Source organism: Bos taurus, chromosome 3 (assembly GCF_002263795.3).
Source record: "Bos taurus isolate L1 Dominette 01449 registration number 42190680 breed Hereford chromosome 3, ARS-UCD2.0, whole genome shotgun sequence".
Taxonomy (NCBI): Eukaryota; Metazoa; Chordata; class Mammalia; order Artiodactyla; family Bovidae; genus Bos; species Bos taurus.
In genome coordinates, this window is record NC_037330.1 from 119534686 (window position 1) to 119555809 (window position 21124).

The 21124-nt window shown below is 51.8% G+C and overlaps 1 protein-coding gene across 5 annotated transcripts in view; it reads right to left on the minus strand.

Moving 5' to 3' along the window:
- LOC101908107 (P2Y purinoceptor 8) overlaps positions 1-20776 on the minus strand; it is a 45391-nt gene extending 24615 nt beyond the window's left edge. For 2 of the 5 annotated variants that reach the window (XM_024990310.2, XM_024990302.2), the window contains exon 1: positions 20421-20775. The gene's annotated coding sequence lies outside the window, so the exon portion shown is untranslated. Of the gene's footprint in view, positions 1-1343; positions 5252-20420 lie in introns of those variants that run through there. The other 3 variants (XM_024990312.2, XM_024990304.2, XM_024990306.2) reach the window with 2 other exon arrangements.
- Between the last annotated feature and the right edge of the window lie 348 nt (positions 20777-21124).

The following is a 21124-nucleotide window of genomic DNA, read 5'->3' on the forward strand; positions in this document are numbered from 1 at the left end:
GTGTCTCCTGCTGAATGGGACCTGCTGTCCAGGCCCTTAGTGTCCCCTGAGGTGACCTGGCATCCAGGCCCCTCGTGTCCCCTGAGGTGACCTGATGTCCAGGCCCTTCGTGTCCCCTGAGGTGACCTGGCGTCCAGGCCCCTTGTGTCCCCTGAGGTGACCTGATGTCCAGGCCCCTCGTGTCCCCTGCCCTGACCTGGCATCCAGGCCCCTGTGTGCCCTGCACTGAGCTCCTGTCCAGGCCCCTCGTGTCCCCTGCCCTGACCTGGCGTCCAGGCCCCTTGTGTCCCCTGCCCTGACCTGGCGTCCAGGCCCCTCGTGTCCCCTGAAGTGACCTGGCGTCCAGGCCCCTCATGTCCCCTGCCCTGACTTGGCGTCCAGGCCCCTCGTGTCCCCTGCACTGACCTGGCGTCCAAGCCCCTCATGTCCCCTGCACTGACCTGTATCCAGTCCCCTGGTGTCCCCCTGCTCAGAGAATACAGGAACGGACAGGGCATAAATGATGACTTCAGCCCCTGGATCAAGCCATTCCTGAAGCTGCCCCGACATTTCTGATGACCCAGCTAGTCGGTTTCTGCATTGACCTCTGCTTCTCATGAGCCAAGTTTCTATCGTTTCCCACCAAAACTGTTATGACTCATCCACCAGGAGCCAGTGTGCCCCGCCCTTCCAGTGGGAAGACAGAAGTCCACAGAGCCCTCATCTCCTCCTTTGACCAAGGCTTGGACACCACGGTAGCCATGTGCCCTCAGCCATGGGCACCCACCTTCTCCCCTCCCTGCCTCTGGATCTTAGGCAGATTTCTCAACTCAGAGCCACTGTTTCCATCTCAGCCAGGCATGACAACAAGAGCACCTTAGGGTGTGGAAGGATGGGGGACGTTTCCCCGTACGCCTTAGGCATCATTAGAGCCCCCATCTCATAACCCGTTCACATCCTTTGTCCTCTCTCTGCAAACCCCATGAGTAACCCTTATGGCTCTGGGGTGCCCGCGTTACACTCACACAGTCTTGAGAAGAGCTGATGTGATGTGAGCCCTCTCGGCACAAAATCGGTTGTGCCTGAGTCTTTGCGACCCCATGGCCCGTAGCCCACCAGGCAAGAATACTGGAATGGGTTGCCATGCCCTCCTCCAGGGCATATTCCCGACCCAGGGATCGCCCCAGCGTCTCTTATATCTCCTGCGTTGGCAGCCGGGTTCTTTACCAGTAGCGCCCCCTGGGAACCCCATTAACAAACATTGTTAAAATGGACACTTTGTGTCCCCAAGCCTCCCGGGGCCTCCGTGGGGGACACTGTCCCCTTCGTGGTCCCCCCGCCCCATCCCGGGTCCCGTGACTCACGTGGCTGCAAGGAGGGTGGCCGTCCTAGGTGAGCAGACTTGAGCCGGGCGGTGGGGAGACCCTCCCGGCCCCCTTCAGAGGGGGAAAGCCCAGATCACAGATGCCAGATCACAGACGCCAGATCACAGAAATGGGGCCGAAGGACAGCTTTCCTGCGTCTTCTGGGGACCCTACCGCCCGTCCGCCCACCAGCCCTTCAACCGACAGGGTCCGCAACCTTCTGGGGACACAGTGGGCCTCCTTTTAACGGTAATCTGTCAGCTGAACGCTTTAATTAAATGCGCAAACGTTACGAAACTCTGCCCGGGGGCAGAACCCTCCGCGATGGAAAAGCTTCCTCTTTTTCACGGTGGGGTCCCTGCAGGGGGACAGGGTAGGGGGGGAGCCGGTGGCACTGGATCAGGTCACCAGAGGGGATTTTACGCATTTTCATAGTACCTCTTTTAAAAACAAGGGTAAAACAAAGTAAGTCTCACCGAAACAGATTCAGGAATCACTTCCTAAAACTTGCTAGTTGATGATGAGAAACTGTAGTAACTTGAAATGAGGTTTCGTTGGAATATATTTAATATTAGTTTGTTTTGGAAAAGCTGCTAATTAGGAACTATTTAGGAAATCATACGAAGAAAGCTGAGTGCCAAAGAATTGATGCTTTTGAACTGTGGTGTTGGAGAAGACTCTTGAGAGTCCCTTGGACTGCAAGGAGATCCAACCAGTTCATTCTGAAGGAGATCAGTCCTGGGTGTTCATTGGAAGGACTGATGCTGAAGCTGAAACTCCAATCCTTTGGCTACTTGATGCGAAGAACTGACTCATTTGAAAAGACCCTGATTCTGGGAGGGATTGGGGGCAGGAGGAGAAGAGGAGGACAGAGGATGAGATGGTTGGATGGCATCACCGACTCGATGGACATGGGTTTGGATGGACTCTGGCCGTTGGTGATGGACAGGGAGGCCTGGCGTGCTGCAGTTCATGGGGTCACAAAGAGTCGGATGCAACGTAGCGACTGAACGATGACAACAACATAGATCCAGACCTGGGATGGCTAGATCATACGGTAGCTCTATTTTTAATTGTTTGAGGAATAGATTTACACAGAGTGAGGGCCATCTGTACCGTGGAATATTATACAACCGTGAAAAAGGAAGGACACTGTGACACAGGCAGCAACAGAGAGGAACCCTCAGGACGTGATGCCCAGTGAGAGAAACTCACAAAAACACGGATCCTGTGTGATCACACTCACAGGCGGTCCGACCTGCCTGAGCCATTGTGCCCACTGAGAACGGTTTTGTATTACGCACTAAGAAATCTGTTCTTAAACATCGCACTTAAAAACAAAATAAAGTGAGATAAAGTAACACGAAAAATATTTTCAATAAGGTAAAATATGCATTTGGTGTTGTTGTTAAGTAGCTGAAGTGAAAGAAAGCAAAAGTGTTAGTCGCTCGCTCGTGTCTGACTCTTTGTGACCCCGTGGACGGTAGCCCTCCAGGCTCCTCTCTCCATGGGATTTCCAGGCAAGAATACTGGAGTGGGGTGCCATGGCCTCCTCCAGGGGATCTTCCTGACCCACGGATCAAATGCATGTCTCCTGCACTGGCAGGCATATTCTTTACCACTGAGCCACCAGGAAAGCCAAGAGGGGGAATAAATCAGGAGTTTGGGATTAGCAGACGGACGCAGTGGCAACCCACTCCAGTACTCTTGCCTGGAAAATCTCATGGACGGAGGAGCCTGGTAGGCTGCAGTCCATGAGGTTGCTAAGAGTCGGACACGACTGAGCGACTTCACTTTCACTTTTCACTTGCATGCATTGGAGAAGGAAATGGCAACCCACTCCAGTGTTCTTGCCTGGAGAATCCCAGGGACTGGGGAGCCTGGTGGGCTGCGGTCTGTGGGGTCGCACAGAGTCAGACACGACCGAAGCGACTTAGCAGCAGCAGCAGCCACCACATATAAAGCAGATAAACACTGAGTTCCTGCCCAAGGAATTACATTCAGTGTCTTGTAATAATGTGTAATGTAAAAGAATCTGAAGCAAAATCAAATCACATAAGATAAAAAAAATCATCAAGCTAAAATATAAAAAAGCTTCTTAGATTGGGTAGAGGGGAAAAAAGAAAATTTCTACACTGATTCTGGTGTGAGCTTTTGGTGTCCTATGCAGAGCATGGAGACTCCACGTGGCTACCTAACCCATCTCGTTGGGGCTGCCCTGGGCTGGGAGATGACCACGGGTAGCCCAGGTCGCCTGCAGTCACCTCAGGGTCCTTCTAAGTGGTGCAGAGGCAAGACTGTTAGGTGCTTGGTCGTGTCTGACTCTTTGTGACCCCATGGTCTGCAGCACTCCAGGCTTCCGTGTCCATGACCAACTGCCGGAGTTTACTCAATGGAGTCGGTGATGCCATCCAACCATCTCATCCTCTGTCGTCCCCTTCTGCTCCTGCCACGACCAGAGATGAAATCCACGTCCCGTGTGTGGGGAAAGTCCAAGAAAATCCAAGGCAGGGACTTTTCTAACCTTGACCTTCTCCGGTGACCACAGAACAGCGTGCCAGGGTGTGAGACCATCCCCGGGTGTCCGGGCCTGGGCCCAGCTCTGTCTGTGTCGGGAGATGACTCCCAACAAGCACGAAGTGTCAGGCCTGTGAGCCATCGGCACCGTGACTGGCCGGGACCTGCAGGGTTTCCCGTGTCTCTGAGTTTCTGTCCGTCTTTCGCTTCCGGACTTGGGAAAACAAATCGCTTTCCAGGTGTGCGGTGGGTGGAAAGAGACCCCCAGGAGCACGCTGAGAACAGAGTGGATTTCTTTATGCTCCTGCGGACACATCCCAGGCCCCCTCCCCAGCCCGCCCCGTCCCTCTGCCTCTGCGAAGATGAGTTTGACGGATGCCTGTGGTTTTAAGCTCCCTTCCCTCCTCCCTGACCCAGTTCATGGTCCTTTGTAGCAGCCCGCAGGGGACACGAGCAATGATAACTTTCTCTGTGCACGACAAAAGACTTTCAAGGTTGACAGCTAACACGTTAAGTTTCAAAGGAGGCATGTGCTTTCCCGACACGCCGTGAACCACACGCCATTTAAAGGTACAACTGCTGGTTGACCTTTGTGAGGGTTTTCAGGGCGGGCTAACTCTTTCTGGTGAAATACGCTCCATGATTCATCGAAACAGCCCGTGGAGAAGCTGTATGTATAAAGACTGCGGAGGGATGTCCCCGGTGTCCAGCGGTTCAGACCTCGCCTTCCGAGGTGATACAGATTCCATCCCCCGGCCTGGGAGCTCGGATCCCACGTGACTTTCGGCCAAAAAAACCCAAAACATTAAAACAAAAGCAAGACTGGAACAAATTCAATAAAGCTTTTAAAAATGGTCCATAAAAAAAAAAACTTTCAAAAAACGATGGGAAAAATGTCGCAATATTCCTGTCCTTTTTCCTTTAAATCTTTTTCTTAAAGTTCACTTTACTGCTTGCTCTCTGCGAACTTGTCTTTCATTTTGATCATTTTTGCAGAGTCTAAATTTAACGTCGTCCAAATCTACCTTGGCACATTTTTTATCACCTCGTCCAACTCAAGACGACAAAAAACAGGTGTTAGCATCGACACGTCGAGATGGTTTTTACTTCCTGTAGCAGCACAGGGCCGACGTGCTAAAAGCTTTCCTCCGAGTGAGTGGTCCTCGGGTGAAAACTGATCAGAGCAGCATAAATATATCGTGCAGCCCTCATACACAGTAGTTTTGTTGCTGTTCAGTCGCCCAGTCGTGTCTGACTCTTTGCGACCCCGTGGACCACAGCACGCCAGGCCTCCCTGTCCATCACCAACTCCCGGACTTCACTCAAACTCACGTCCATCGAGTCGGTGATGCCATCCAGCCATCTCATCCTCTGTCGTCCCCTTCTCCTCCTGCCCCCGATCCCTCCCAGCACCAGAGTCTTTTCCAGTGAGTCAGCTCTTCGCACGAGGTGGCCAAAACATTGGAACTTCAGCTTCAACATCAGTCCTTCCAGAGAATATTCAGGGTTGATGTCCTTTGTTTAAAACAATGTATTGGATGTTATTTATTCCCTGGAGGAGGTGAATCCCGGTACAGATCTTCCAGTGCATTTAATGAAAAGGAAGATTTGCACAGCTAAAGGTTTATAAAACCCTGTACCTGGCTTCCCAGGAGACTCAGTGGTAAAGAACCCATGTGCCAATGCAGGAGACACAAGAGACCTGGGTTCCATCCCTGGGTTGGGAAGATCCCCTGGAGGAGGAAATGGCAACCCACTCCAATATTCTTGCCTGGAGAATCCCATGGACAGAGGAGCCTGGCAGGCTACAGTCCACAGGGTCACGAAAGAGTCGGACACGACTGAGTCACACACACACACACACACACATATGCAGCTCGTATGTCAGTTAAGTTTCTATTAATTTCTTTATTATTTATTATTATATTATTTATATTATTATCCTTATTATTTATTCTTTATTTACTTATTTTTTGAAGTATACTTGATTTACAATGTTGTGTTAATTTCTGTTGTGCAACAAAGTGACTCATTGATACACATGGATACATTCTTGTTCATATGCTTTTCCACTGTGGTTTATGACAGGGTATTGAATATAGTCCCCACGCTATAGAGTAGGACATTGTTAATGACCCATCATGTACATAACGGTTTGTATCTGCTCAGCTCAAACAAGAATACTGGAGTGCATTGCCATTTCCTGCTTCACTGTTCATTCCTATGGCATTGTAACTGCGTGTTGAAATGTTAAAAACATTAAAATGAGGAAGCGTGACTTTGCGGGCATTTTTCACAAGGAAATCTGAGTCGTAGGGGGCTTCCCTGGCAGCTCAGATGGTAAATATGATGCTACATCTATTCCGTCCCCACGAAAAGACTCAAGGACACCACCCCTCTTGTGCTAAGTGAAATGATTCAGAGAAAGACAAATACATTATTTTTGTATGTATGTAGAACTTAAAAAAATAATATGAATGAGTTTACAAAACAGTCAAGACATGGAAGCAACCTAAATGTTCATTGACACAGGAGTAGTTGCAGAGTGCTACACATTCAGAGTGGAATATTACTCAGCCATGAAAAAGAATGAAATTATGCCATTGGCAGCACCATGGGCAGACTTAGAGATTGTCACGGGTTTCCCTGATGGCTCAGTCAGTAAAGAACCCGCCTGCCCATGCAGGAGACGGGGGTTCGAGCCCTGGTTCGGAAAGACCCCACGGAGGAGGACATGGCAACCCACTCCGGTATTCTTGCCTGGAGAATGCCATGGGCAGAGGAGGCCGGCGGGGCTACAGTCCACAGGGTTGCAAAGAGTCAGACACCACTGAGCACGCAACCTCAGCTTATTTTGCTCACCGTGTCATTCGTGAAAAATCTCCTCTGTTTCTCTCACGATTCCTTCTCTCACCCTCGGGTTATTTGGAATCGTCCAGCCCTTGAAGGATCGTTGGACCTGTTTTAGTTGCTGGCTTGCAGCCTAATTCCATGAGGGTCAGACTGTGTGTCCCGAATGCGTCTCATCCTTTGAAATGTGTGAGGTTTGCTGGAGGCCCAGGAGATGCTCCGTTTGGGAACTGCGTGGACATTATCATTATGTCTGCCGTGTCCGGACGTAGCTAAGGAAATCTGGGGTGAATGACACTCCGTGTACTGGTTTTCATGGTCTCTGACCCTTGTGGTGCATACATGCATTCTCAGCTGCTCGGTCATGTCCAACTCTTCTGCAACCCCGTGGACTGTAGCCCCCCTGGCTCCTCTTTCCATGGAATTCTCCAGGCAAGAATACTGGAGTGGGTTGCCATGTCCTCCTCCAGGGGATCTTCCCGACCCGGGGCTTGAACCCCCATCTCCTGCATGGGCAGGCGGCTTCTTTACCACTCAGCTGCCTGGAGGATCCCTGGATTAGGGACCACACCCCAGAGGACTCTGCTGCAAAAAGGATCTTAAAAGACTGTCCTCTGTAAGGACCTTATTTCCAAAAAAAAAAAAAAAGAGGGGGGGTCATATTTTGAGGTCTTGGGGGTGATGACGTTCCCCAGCTGAACTTCCGAGGTGCCCATTTCAGCCCCTAACGGTCCCACGTCTAAGTCAGCAGTATTTTGGCGTTCCCCGGTCGGCAAGATGCGTGACGGACTAGGCATCAGGTCATTCTGCTGCTTTCCCGCCGAGTGAATGAACACGAGAACTTTCTCTGTGCTCTGACCATTCAGCTGCGCTGTGGGCTACAAGCCACTGAACACTTGTGCTCTGCACACTTCAAATCTGAGGCCCCATCTCCAGCAACCCAGAGGCAGGGCCCCTGGGTGGAGAAGGGCTGGGTTTCCTGGGTGACAAGAGGAGACCAGGGGCTGATGCTTGAGAAGGTGATAAGATCGTAGGAAGCAGATGTTTATCTTTCCGTGAAGGGCATGACAAACATCACGTAACACCTCGGGGCACTGACGACCAAGGACCCTGGGTTTCCCACTGTGGTGGGGAATCAAAAAAAAAAATTGACTCTGTCTGTCCTGATACATCTGCTGAATCTCCGAAGACATAACAAAAGATGTCTCCACTTGGGCTCTGACCACAGCATTCAGAATCTGCTCGCTTAGATTAGGGGGAAAAAAATAAGTGGTTCAGACGGGAAAGCATCTGCCTGCAATGCAGGAGACCTGAATTTGATCCCTGGGTTGGAAAGATCCCCTGCAGGAGGAAACAGCAACCCACGACAGTATATCTGCCTGGAGAAATCCCCATGGACAGAGGAGCCTGGCAGGGCTACAGTCCATGGGGTCACAAAGAGTCGGACATGACTGAGAGAGTTAGGGTGCATTTCTAAACTTCGTAACAGAAATATATGCTGATCGATACTAACCAAAGCATCTTTGTTTTTCCTTCTTAAATCCTGCTCCACGTGGTAGCCACACTGCCATGCCGCAGACTTTGCACTCAACACAGTGTTCTGATCACTTAGGTCTCAATAAAAGTCGAGGGGACTGGACTTCCCTGGTGGGCTGGTGGTGAAGACTCTGCCTGCCAGTGCAGGGGACACGGGTTCAATCCCCTGTCTGGGGCGGCTAAGCCCGTGCACCGAAGCTACTGATCCCGTGTTCTAGAGCCTGGGCTTTGCAACAAGAAAAGCCCCCGTGATGAGAAGCCTGCACCATAACCAGAGAGAAGCCCCTTCCTGCTGCAACTAGAGAAAGCCCACGCACAGCAAATGAACACCCAGCACAGCCACAAATAAACAAATATGTCATTTTCTTTTTTTTTTTAATTTGGGGAGGATAAAGAAAGGAAAAAAAAAAAAACACCTCCACACAAAGACTCGTACGAGAGAAGAAAACATGTTCTCTCATGCTCTTAGCCCCTGTAGGATGAGCCTGGAGGTTTGCCATCCAGGGAGGAGAAACAGGCTCACGCTCTTGGCAAGGCAAGAGGTCTGTTGGATGAAGGGGTAGGGGGGCGGTTCCTGCCCACCCCAGATCCCCAAGGACTCTTGAGAGATTCCCTGCTCCGTGGTTGCCATGGTGACTAGAAGCTGAGGCATATCACCGCATCCCAGGGACTCAGGAGCGTCACGATGGAGTCCTGGCTGCTTCCATTCTCTGGACACACGTGGTTCCCTGGGACAGTGGATACGCCTTGCGAGTGTCGACACCCACAGGAGTGGATACAGGGAGGGTTGGGGGAGTGGCCGAGACCCCCGGGGCCCCAAGTGTGAGGACTAAGGGGCTGGTCACAGAAACCAAGGGGTGTGATCAGGTCCGGGGGCCCGATGTAGGGCACAGCGGAGACTTGAGGGAGCTGATCGGGTCCTTGGGAGCCAGGCCAGGCCATGAGAGGCAGGGTCAGCCTTAAGTCAGGCCTCGGGGACCTGACGTAGTCCAGGCGAGCTGCTATCAAACCAGTACAGTGAATTTTGTCTACAGTATCCGTGTGTGTGCGTGTGTGTGCGTGTGCGCTCAGTCATGTCTGACTCTTTGCGACCCCATAGACTGTAGCCTGCCAGGCTCCTCTGTCCGTGGGATTCTCCAGGCAAGAACACTGGAGTGGGTCGCCATTTCCTTCTCTATACAATATCCGTATATGTGGTCAGTTACCTGTCTAGATGTTGCTGTGCAGATGTTTTTTTTTTTTAAAGCTGTGATTCACATTTAAAGCATTGAACTCTGAGCAAAACAGATGACCTGTCATAACATGGGTGGGCCTCGTCTAATCAGCTGAAAGCTTTTGGAGAAAAGAAACGGAGGTCCTCCAAGGAAGATGGTATTCTGCCTCCAGACAGACTTCAGATGCAACCTACAAAATCATCATTTCCGTGGGCCTCCAGACTACTGGTCTACCCAGCAGAACTGGGACTTATCACGATCTACCATGAACATGAGTTTGAACAAACTCTGGGAGATGGTGAAGGAGAGCGAAGTCTGGCATGCTGCAGTCCGTGGGGTCTCAAAGAGTTGGGCACGACTGATCTTCCACACTCATAAGCCTTTTCCTTAATCATCTGTATGTATCTATGTATCTAGTTAATCCATAGATAAGTATATACATCCATCTATCATGTATCTATCATCTATCTTGTGTTTCTATTCTTCCCCATCCAACCATTCATGATCTATCTATCTATCATCTATAAATAAATATGGATCTATCTATCTAATCATCCATCCTTTTAATACTTGTGTTAGCTTTGGGGCTTCCCTGGTAAAGAATCCACCTGCCAATGCAGGGTTCTATCCCTGGGTCAGGAAGATCCCTTGGAGGAGGGCATGGCAACCCACCCACTCCAGTATTCTCACGTGGAGAATCCCATGGACAGAGGAGCCTGGAGGGCTACAGTCCATGGGGTTGCACAGAGTCGAAGATGACCAAGTGACTGAGCACACCACAGCACATTAGCGTTCTCCAGAGAATCAGGGCCAATAGCGTATATATTATAAGGAAACAACTCCTGTGATCACGGAGACTGAGAAGTCCCAGGATATTTTGTCTCTAATCTAGAGACCCAATGGGGCAATGTTGGGAGCCCACCAATCCTCAAGACCAGAAAATCATCACTGAGCCCACAACCAACGTGTCCTTAATTTACCCCACGTCCCGTGATGGAGTCACAGAGCCAGTTTAACGTTAAAGACCAAGGACTGCTGATATACCCATTGAATGGATTTCTAGACTGAGGCTCGGGAGAGATAAGGACACCCTCTCAAGAGCCAGTTAGACCCGTTTTGCTGGTGGACACCTCTCGCCTATGTAGTTTTATATTTATAGAAGCTCTCTTTTTTTTTTAAGTGCAGCATCATTGTGATGAGAAAGTGGTGTTTTTCTCATTTGATGGAAGAGGAAATTGAGGTTTAGTCATTAGGTCACGGGGTGGCCATGGTCAGACACACAGCTAGGGGTGTATCTCAATCTGTGGGAAGAAGCAGACTCCCAGTGGCCTCACCAGACAGACGCACACACCTTCTCACGGTGAGGCCAGACCGTGATGGCCCACTCCGTGATGCTACGGGTGGCCCTGTGGTCTTCCCCTCTGGCCTTCACAGCTTCCCAGAGGATTGGGGCCTGTCTACAGATCCATCCTCACGACGGAGCCCCAGCTGGACACGCAGAAGCAGCTTTGGGCCAAGAGTCAAGGGCGGCCCTTGGTCACACTGCGCTGGACGCCAGCCAGCTAACACTGATGTTCTGGCCGCTGTCTCGAGTATCAGCGTCCCTCAAAACCATGGGCGGTCTGTCCACCAGCTGCAGCTATTTAAACTGGACCCTGCGGCGGTCAAGGGCTTTCTACCGTGGGTGATCAGGCCGCCCCCGCCCACTGGGGACACTCAGCGGTGTGTGTAGCTGTTTCTGGTTGTCATCACCTCCAGAAGGGTGTCCTGGCACGTGGTAGGTGGAGACCAGGGATGCCGTGGGGTGCGGGACTCACCACATCAGAGAGTCGTGCATCCCCAGGTGTCAATAGTGGTGAGTCTGAGACATCCTGACCTAGCTCAAGAGACTTCATCGACTTATGCATGTATCCATCATCACTGATCATCTACCTGTCACTCATCCGTGTAGGAATCATCTAAGTATCTGAAGACCTATCATCTATCTCCCATCCATTCACCCATCCATCTACCTGCTAACATGTATCATTTAACCATCACTCATCCATCTAGGAATCATCTAAGTATCTAAAGACCTATCATCTATCTCCCATCCATCCATCCATCCATCCATCCATCTATTATGATCTATCATTTAACCATCATCCATCCATCTATCCGTCTTCCTATCCATCCATATCTATCTATCATCATCTGTCTATCATCCACCCATCCATTATCATCTATCATTGAGCATCATTCATCCATCTAAGTATCATCTAGTATCTATATCCACCTATCATCTATCTGTAATCTATCCATGCACCTACCCATCTGTCTTTTCATCCATTTGTCTATCTGTCCATCCATCATGTATGTATCTATCCATCCATCCACCATCTCTCTTCACCCATTCATCCATCCACCTATCCATCTTTCTATTCGTCCATGTCCATCTATCTTCTCTGCTCTTCAGTAAGCTTCCTGAGCCCTACACTTCACTCCTGTCTCTATAAGCCTCTCAGGTCCCTGGTATCCTGTCTGGTTCCCCATCCTCTCTCTTGCATGGTCCATTTTAATCAACGTGGACAGTGGAGGAGGAAATGGCAACCCACTCCAGGATTCTTGCCTGGAGAATCCCATTGACAGAGGAGCCTTGCCGGCTACAGTCCATGGGGTCGCAAAAGAGTCGGACACGGCAGAGTGACTAAACAAGGACAAAAAACGTGGACAAAGAGTTATGTTTTCACAGATCAGCCCGGTTGTAAGGCACCTCGTGGTCTGAACCAGGGGGACTCCCCTGGTGGTTCTGTGGCTAAGACTCCATGCTCCCACTGCAGGGGGCCTGGGTGCAATCCTTGGCTGGGGAACTAGAGCCCTCGTGTTTCAGGGAAAGTTCCCATATGCTACAATTAAGACCTAGTGCAGCAAATAAATAAAGGAATACTAATTTTAAAAGAAAGCCACAGACGGGAGGGAGGCTGTACAAAGCCAGCAGCCCCGGTCCCGCTCTGGTGCCCAGACCTGGCCGTCCATCATTTGCATGGCTGTTTAGAAATGGCGATGGCGGTGTTTATTTAGAAGGGAGCTGAGCTTGGAAAGGAAATCGGCCACCCGTGGCGGGGACAGGCAGCTTGTGGTGGGGGGACCTCAGCAACACCCGCGCCATTGGCTTCCTGTGAGCGTGACTCAGAACCTGCAGGAGCCGGCCAGGCTCAGCAAAAGCTCGGGCAGACAGTGTTTATAGCCCGGGATGAGGAAGTCAAGCGTGGGGGTGTGGCGGCCGGCAGCTGCCTCTTTCCTCTCTCTTTTTAAAACGGAGGTACAGCTCACGGTTTGAAAGCATGGGCTCCACTGGCGTTCAGGGCATTCACCGCATGCTGCCAGCTCCGCTCCTGCCTAGTTCTAGAACACTTCCACCATCTCCACGTGGGCTCGTATTTTAGCATCAAGAACAGCCGTCAGAGAGAGGGTTCAGATTCCCCGTGCACGGAGCAGTCCTTATCATCACCATCAATCACCATCATTATCGCCACCACCATCACCACCACCATCACCATTATTATTAGCGTCACCACCACCACCATCAATCACCACCATTATCACCACCACCATTATTATCACCACCACCATCATCACCATAAATCAATCACCAACATTATCACCATCAATCAATCACCATCAATCAATCACCATCATTATCACCACCACCATCATCACCATCAATCAATCACCATCATTATCACCATCAATCACCATCAATCAATCACCATCATTATCACCACCACCACCATCACCATCAATCAATCACCATCATTATCACCACCACCATCATCACCATCAATCAATCACCATCAATCAATCACCATCATTATCACCACCACCATCACCATTATTATCACCACACCATCATCACCATCAATCAATCACCATCATCACCACCACCCATCATTATCACCACCACCATCACCATTATCATCATCACCGTAATAATAAGGCAGTGTAGACCATCAGCTGGCTGGATGACTTTGAGAAGGTAACAGAGTCACTTGCTGCCTCAGTCTCCCCATGTGTAAAGGGATGTCAACAACATTCTCAGAGGGACATCATGACGGTTCCAGGAATCCACCTGAACACCTACAATGACAGCCTACAGGGAATCCTGCAAGATGCGGGATGAACCCCCGAGCATGAAATCAATCAAGGACTTGCTTGCCACCAGTGTTGAACAGACAGGTGGATCTTCCTCAGTCTTTAAAACGACCCTTTTAGGCGATACTGTTCTTATGGAACTTGTTCTTGTGCTTTGCAGCAGGGTTCCGTGAGCAAGTGAGGGGCTCAGAGTGGGGGCATTTGGGCAAGGTCCCAGGTCGCGACTTCTCCAGAGCACCTTCTCTCTCCCTCTGACTAGGATGAAGACAGCAAGACTTCAAGGAGAATTTATTAAGATGTATTCAACCCTGGTGCCTGCGAATGTGGCCTTATGTGGAAAGACAGTCTATGAAGATGTGATTAAGATATAAGTTAACGTTAGCCCATTAGGGTGGATCCTAAGCCAGTGTGACCGGTGTCCTTGTGAAAACAGAAGACGCACAGATTGATGCAGAAACACACAGACAGAAGACGTCTGTGCAAAGATGGAAGCAGAGGCTGGAGGGAGGCGACCACAAGCCCAGGAACACCTGGAGCCCCGAGAAACTGGAAGAGGCAGGAAGGACCCTCCCTTGGAGCCATAAGAGGGAGCACCGCTCTGTAGAAACTTTGACTGTGGAGTTCTGGCCTACAAAATGTCAGAGGAAAAAATTATGGTGTTTTAATCCACTCAGTATGTGGTCATTTGTTATGACTGTCCCAGGAAGCTAATTCAAAGGAACTGACTGGGAACCAGCCTCCTCTTTTGTTTTGCTGTCCATACATTCATTCATTCGTCTATCCATCACAATTCACCCACTCATCCATCCATCAATCCAACAAAGTATCCATCCATCCACCCATCCATCCAGTCACTCACCCAACCATCCATCCATCCATCTACCCACCCATCCATCCATTCATCCATCCATCCACCCATCTATCCATTCACTCACCCAACCATCCACCTATTCATCTATCCATCCATCATCCACCCATCCATCCATCACCCACCCATCCATCTATCCATCCATCCACCCATCCATCTATCCATCCATCCACCTATTCATCTATCCATCCATCATCCATCCATCCATAACCCACCCATCCATCTATCATCCATCCATCCATTCATCCATCCACTCACCCACCCACCCATCCATTCATCCATCCATCCATTTACCCATCTGCTCGTCCACCCAACTATCCATCCGTCCATTTATCCACCTACATATCTGCCCATCCATCCGTCCATCCATCCATCCATCCACCCATCCATCCATCATCCAACAAACGTCAGCTGAGCCCACGCTGACTGATTCTGGCCCCTCGTTTACAAGGCCGCAGCCCACACATGCTTCCCGCCCATTCATTCTCGGTGGCTGTGACTGAGGAGTTGTCTCTGCTTCTACTCCATCCACCTGCCGGCCTGCTGGTCCAGCCCTGCTCCGACTGCTCAGGTGCCTGTGAGATAAACACTTGGAGACCCATGCCTCCAGCTGCAGGGTAACTCGGAGGAGCCCGCAACCCTGGCTGACGGGCCTGGCCCATGGCGGTGACTGGCCGGGAGGCTGGGATGCGCGTCTCCTAATCCGCCCACTCCCTCCGTTCCCTTTATAGCACAGGATATTACAAAAGACGCTTCCTACACTTCCCGTTTTTTCAGTAACAATGCCACTTGTTGGAGCCCATGCTTGGTTCATTCTTGAGTGGGTAATCCCATGGTATGGCGAAGATGCAAAGGGCGCATGCTGGGGCTCTTTGTATGGACAGTTAAGTTCAGTTCAGTTCAGTCACTCAGTCGTGTCTGACTCTTTGCGACCCCGTGGACTGCAGCACACCAGGCCTCCCTGTCCATCACCAACTCCCTGAGTTTACTCAAACTCATGTCGATTGAGTCGGTGATGCCATCCAACCATCTCATCCTCTGTCGCCCCCTTCTCCTCCCACCTTCCATCTTTCCCCGCATCAGGGTCTTTTCCAATGAGCCAGTTCTTTGCATCAGGTGGCCAAAGGACTGGAGTTTCAGCTTCAGTATCAGTCCTTCCAGTGAATATTCAGGAGTGATTTCCTTTGGGATGGACTGGTTTGTGTGGACAATGGGGTCTAAATCTTGGTCCATTTGGAACGGAGCAGGATGCTATGGTCATTGCCCACCACCCCCATGTCATCTGCCTGCCTTTTAATCAGAGAAGTAGGAGATGCAGAAACAAAGGAAAATAGTCAAAGGAGACTAAATAATAATAATGTAGTCTTTAAGCTGGAGAAAGCTGAGCCCCGAAGAATTGACACTTTGGAACCGTGGTGTTGGAGAAGACTCTCAAGAGTCCCTTGGACTGCAAGGAGATCCAACCAGTCCATCCTAAAGTAGATCAGTCCTGAGTGTTCATCGGAAGAACTGATGCTGAAGCTGAAACTCCAATACTTTGACCACTGGATTCGAAGAACTGAGACTCATTGGAAAAGACCCTGATGCTGGGAAAGACTGAAGGCAGGAGGAGAAGGCGACGACAGAGGATGAGATGGTTGGATGGCATCATCGACTTGATGGATATGGGTTTGAGTAAGCTCCGGGAGTTGGTGAAGGACAAGGAGGCCTGGCGTGCTGCAGTCCATGGGGTCGCAAAGAGTTGAACATGAGTGTGCGACTAAACTGAACTGAGTCATTAAACATAGACAGGGACCTTTACCTCTTTCTCAAGGACTCTATATTCTGAGCCATATCCTGTGAGCTGTCTTATAGATACTAGAACATCAGGTAGAGAAGATAACTACATGATGACCAGATTGTACCGAGGACGTGAGCTGCCACTGTCCCGAGAGTTGGCCACAAAGAAATGGAAACAAGTGCATCCCTGGAACTGAAGACGAACTGTAGCTTAAACAACCAAGATGACGCTGGTGAGATCACTGATGTCCGATGTGAAGGTGACTGTTCAGGATGACTGTTCTGTTTCAGCATATAGTGCTCCCTCCTTCTGTCTATAAAAGCTCTCACCCCTTGCTTGTTGGAGCGGGGGTGGTGGTGGTGGGGGTGGGTAGTCGGCCTCTGGACAGATGTCCACCACTCTCCGCCACCCCCCACCCCCCACCCCCAGCCAGTTGCCAGCATCTGAAATAAAGCAAACTTTCCTTTCCACCAGCCTGGCCCGTCTATTGGCTTTTAAACAGCCAGCAGCCAGATTCCACACCCTCTTTCAGTAACACATTGCCCCGCCCAAAGCGTGCTCGTGTATCCTGTACCTGTGATCTCAGCACAGCACAGGGTCTTCTCCCATTTCATTATTGTATTACAGAAACAGGAGCATGTGGCTAAGCTTGAGACATGGCAGAAAGTGGCCCAGCAGGCTCTGAAGCGGTGGGTTGCCACCCTGAGACCTGGGGCGGGCGGGGGGGGGGGTAGGGAGATGTGAGGTGGCCTTCTCCTCGAGCCCCATGGCTGCACTCGTCCCTCCACCATTTCCTTGTCCTTTCCCTGGTGGTCATGAACTGGGGCGGGGGGGGGGGCGGTGATTCTGCCCCCCAGAGGAGGCTTTGCTGATGTCTGGGGACAATTTTGCAGGTGACGATCTCTGGGGATGCTAGAGGCCTCTGGTCGGTGAAGACCAGAGATACTGTTTAATAGCCTACAGTGCAGAGCAGGGCCAAGAATTATCCCATCTAAAAGGCCAGTATCAGTGGTGTGAGTAGAGAAACCCTGTCTAACCACAAGAGCCGTCTATCTCAGGATCTCTGTACCTACCTCTTTCATCACTCTCTCTATATACATCTCCATTCCTACATCCTATCATCTATATCTATCCATCTATCCATCCATCTATCCATCTATCTGTACACCTATCCATCTATCCGTCATCTATCCATCTATCCGTACATCTATCCATCCAGCCATCTATCCGTCCACACATCCATCCTCTATCCATCCATCCATCTATCCATCCATCCATCCTTCTATCCATCTATCCATTGATCTAGCCAGCCAGCCATCCATCCATTCATCCATCCATCCATCTATCCATCTATCCATCCAACCATCCATCCATCTATCCATCCATCCATCCATCCATCTATCCATCTATCTATCTGTACATCTATCCATCTATCAATCCATCCATCCATCTATCTCTCTATCCCTCCATCTATCTGTCTCCATACTTACCTATCATTTATACCTCTCTCTGTCTTCTATCTATCCATCTATCCTCCATCAGTCACCCAAACTATCATCTATTTATCCATCTATCATCCATCATTTATCTATATTTTTCTTTATGTGTGTGCTATATATGTTTACCTATCTATGTGTACATGAATGCTAAGTCACTTTGATCATGTCTGACTCTTGGTGACCCCATGGACTGTATGTAGCCCCCCAGGCTGCTCTGTCTTTGGAATTCTCCAGGCAAGCATACTGGAGTGGGTTGCCATTCCCTCCTCCAGGGGATCTTCCTGACCCAGAGATTGCATCCAAGTCTCATGCATTGGTAGGCAGATTCATCTACTATTTTTTTTTTAATCCCTCTGTCTGTCAGTCTATCATCTATGCATCTATCTCTGTCATTTATTATCTCTGTATCTGTCTACAAATCAAAAAATTCACCTCCTTGTCTGTCTATCCAACTCTCAGTTGTCAATCTGTCTACCATCTATGAATCATCTATCTAATTTATTTGCAATCTGCTTGTCTATCTGCCTAGCATCTACTCATCTTCCAGACCCAGGGATCGAACCCACATCTCCTGTGTCTCCTGCAATGGCAGGCAGAACCTTTACTGTGGAGCCACCAGCAAAGCCCTGAGTTCCCTGCCAGGCTCAAAAGCAAACCCGGTCACCAGTTGCCTGTCAAAGCATGGCTTTCCCTAAGAGAAGGCAGACCCTGCATCCACATGTCCGTCTGTCCAGCCAGGAGTGGGTGGTGGACACGGCTGCAGGACTCTCCCCGGGGGCTCCCAGCGCTGACCCCAGGGGACGTTCCAGGGGACACCACCCTGCAGGCCATGTGTGTGCTCATCTGCTGGGTCAAGGCTCCCTGAGATGTGGTGTTGGCCCTGAGGAGGGTCTGTGGTGGGCATGGGTCATCTCCTGGGGGAGCAGATGGGGGGCCTGGACAATTTCCCACAGTCAGGGACCAGGATAAGGTACCAGAGGGGCATGGGATTCCCGGTGTCTTGTCCACTCCTGACTCCTCCCAGACAGGAAAGGGCCCTTGGGCAGGAGCCCAGGTGGTGGACACACCCATGGAGGGAGGGACAGAGAGGCTGGGCCAGCGAGGAGGGGCACCCTGGGGAACCCCCAACGGCCCACCCCCCCAATCCCTGTTACTAACCCATCACTCCCGGCCTTCCCACCTTCATCCCTAAGATGAGAACACAGGCCTCAATAGGTTTGGAGGGGGTCCCAGGTGACCTCTCAGGGGTGGTATTGCCCCTTCGCCCGCCTGTGTCGGTTCAGCTGAGTGGGGATGTTTCAGAAACCAAGGCTGATGTCTGGAGGGTCGGCCCAGCCTCCAGACTCGTCCCACGGCCCGGTTCCTCCTCCTAGAGCGAGCAGGGGTCTCCAGGATGCGGGGACCACATACAGGGGGTGCACCCCCTCCAGCCGCGAACCCTGGCCATGGCAACGCAAGGCTCCCCCTCACCGCCGCCCCCCCACCGCTCCCGAAAACGAAACTGCGATTCTTTCAGCTCCTGGAGGTGTTTTAAAAAGGAAAGTCCGCGCTCACGTTCGGCCCAGGTGCCCATTCCAACCCAACCACTCACCGCACTTCTAAAGGGGCTGACGGAGCGCGCGGGCCCCGCCCGGCCCCGGTTCCTCTGCGCTCCTGCCCCGGGAGCGGGGTAGGGGGGCCCCTTCTGACCCCCACGCAGAAGACACACGACAACCTAACAGAGAGCAGAGAAGAAGAAGGGGAGGGGAAAAAAAAAAAAAAAAACCTCCTTGGTTTGGAATCAGAACCATTACGCTGCGTTAATGCCTCCTCGCCAGGCGTGACCCTAAGCGCACAGACTCCCGGTTTGCACCGCCAGGAATTCCCAGGGCGGAGACCAGTGTGCACGTGGGGCTTCACTGCTCTCCAAACTGGGGGTGGTTTATAAAATACAGCTTTCCAAGGAAAGAACCTGCCTGCCAAGGCAGGAGACACAAGAGACTGCGGGGTTCGATCCCCAGGTGGGAAAGATTTGCCTGGAGAAGGAAACAGCAACCCACTCCAGTATTCCTGCCTAGGAGATTCCGTGGACAGCGGAGCCAGGTGGGCTACAGTCTGGATTCGCAGTTTCTGGGTGAATCGGGGCCAGTGAGGTGATCTCAGGGCTCACGGGGGCCCCCCAGTGGCTGGAACCCTCCCCGACCCAGGAGGCCCCCACCCCCACCCCATCCGGCCCTGTCTCCGTCCCCTAGTCGTGCCTGGCCACCTTCAGCGCTCATCTGCTCTTCGCAGGTGAGTTTTCCTGAAGTTTGCACCAGTAGACTGTGTTCAAAGCATCTCCCCGCCAAGCGGTCGCACCTGCAATGCAGGAGCCGCAGCAGACCCGGGTTCGATCCCTGGGTCGGGAAGATCCCCTGGAGACAGGCATGGCAATCCACTCCTATTCTTGCCTGGAGAATCTCCATGGACAGGAGGGGCCTGGCGGGCTGCTGTCCGTGGGGTCGCAGAGAGTCGGACACCACTGACTGAGCGCGCACCAAGGCCCTGTCTGTCTGAAGCTTTTCCTGTCTTGTCCACGCCCCCCACCCCCGAGAGAGGAGGACGCACGCAGCCCTCCTTCCCAGGCTCTCACCCCCGTAAGTCCCTTCCCGGGCGGCGCCCCGGGTTCCACACAACGCGCGTAAAATCGGAAACTGGACGCACCTGGAAAGGCCGATGCGCGTCCGCGGTGCAGACGCAGCCCAGGGCTGGATCCGAACGCGCGGCAGCCGTGCGTCAGACCGAGCCTGGCGTCAGGAAGCCGCCGTCCCGCCGCCCCCGAAGGAGCCCGGGGTGGGTGTCAGGGCGTGGCGCGGACTCCAGCATCGCCGCCCTGTCGGGCGCGCACATTGCGCGCGGGCTTGCACCCTCGCCGGATTCAGAGCCTCGAAAGGTATCCCCTCGCCGGCTCCGGGCGGCCTCCGAGGAGACCCAGGGTCGGTGCAGAAGAAACCCGTTTTGAAATTTCCTGTATAACCGTCTGACGGAATGCAGTCTCCTGGCGTCCAAGCCCGCCGGGGTCCCCTCCTATCAGCGCGCGCCCTGCCCCGGGGGCGGGGTGCAGGGGCGGGGAGCGGGGTGCGGCCCACGGCTGGGACCTCGTGGTGGCTCGTGCCGGCCCTCGCAGAGACTGCTTCGGGGACACGCAGCCTCTCCGAGAAGGTCTGCAGCTTGCAGACGCACACCAGACCCTGCAGACCAGGAGGGGAGGTCGCCGGCCCTACGGTGCCGCCGGCACTGACCTGCAGTGAATCCTAGACCGAACAACGCCTGACGATTTTTATTAAAAAAAAAAAAAAAAAACAAAACTGTGCTAAGCCAAGAGACTTCCTCTTGCAGGCGAACCTGAGTGCCTGGCGACCTCTTTT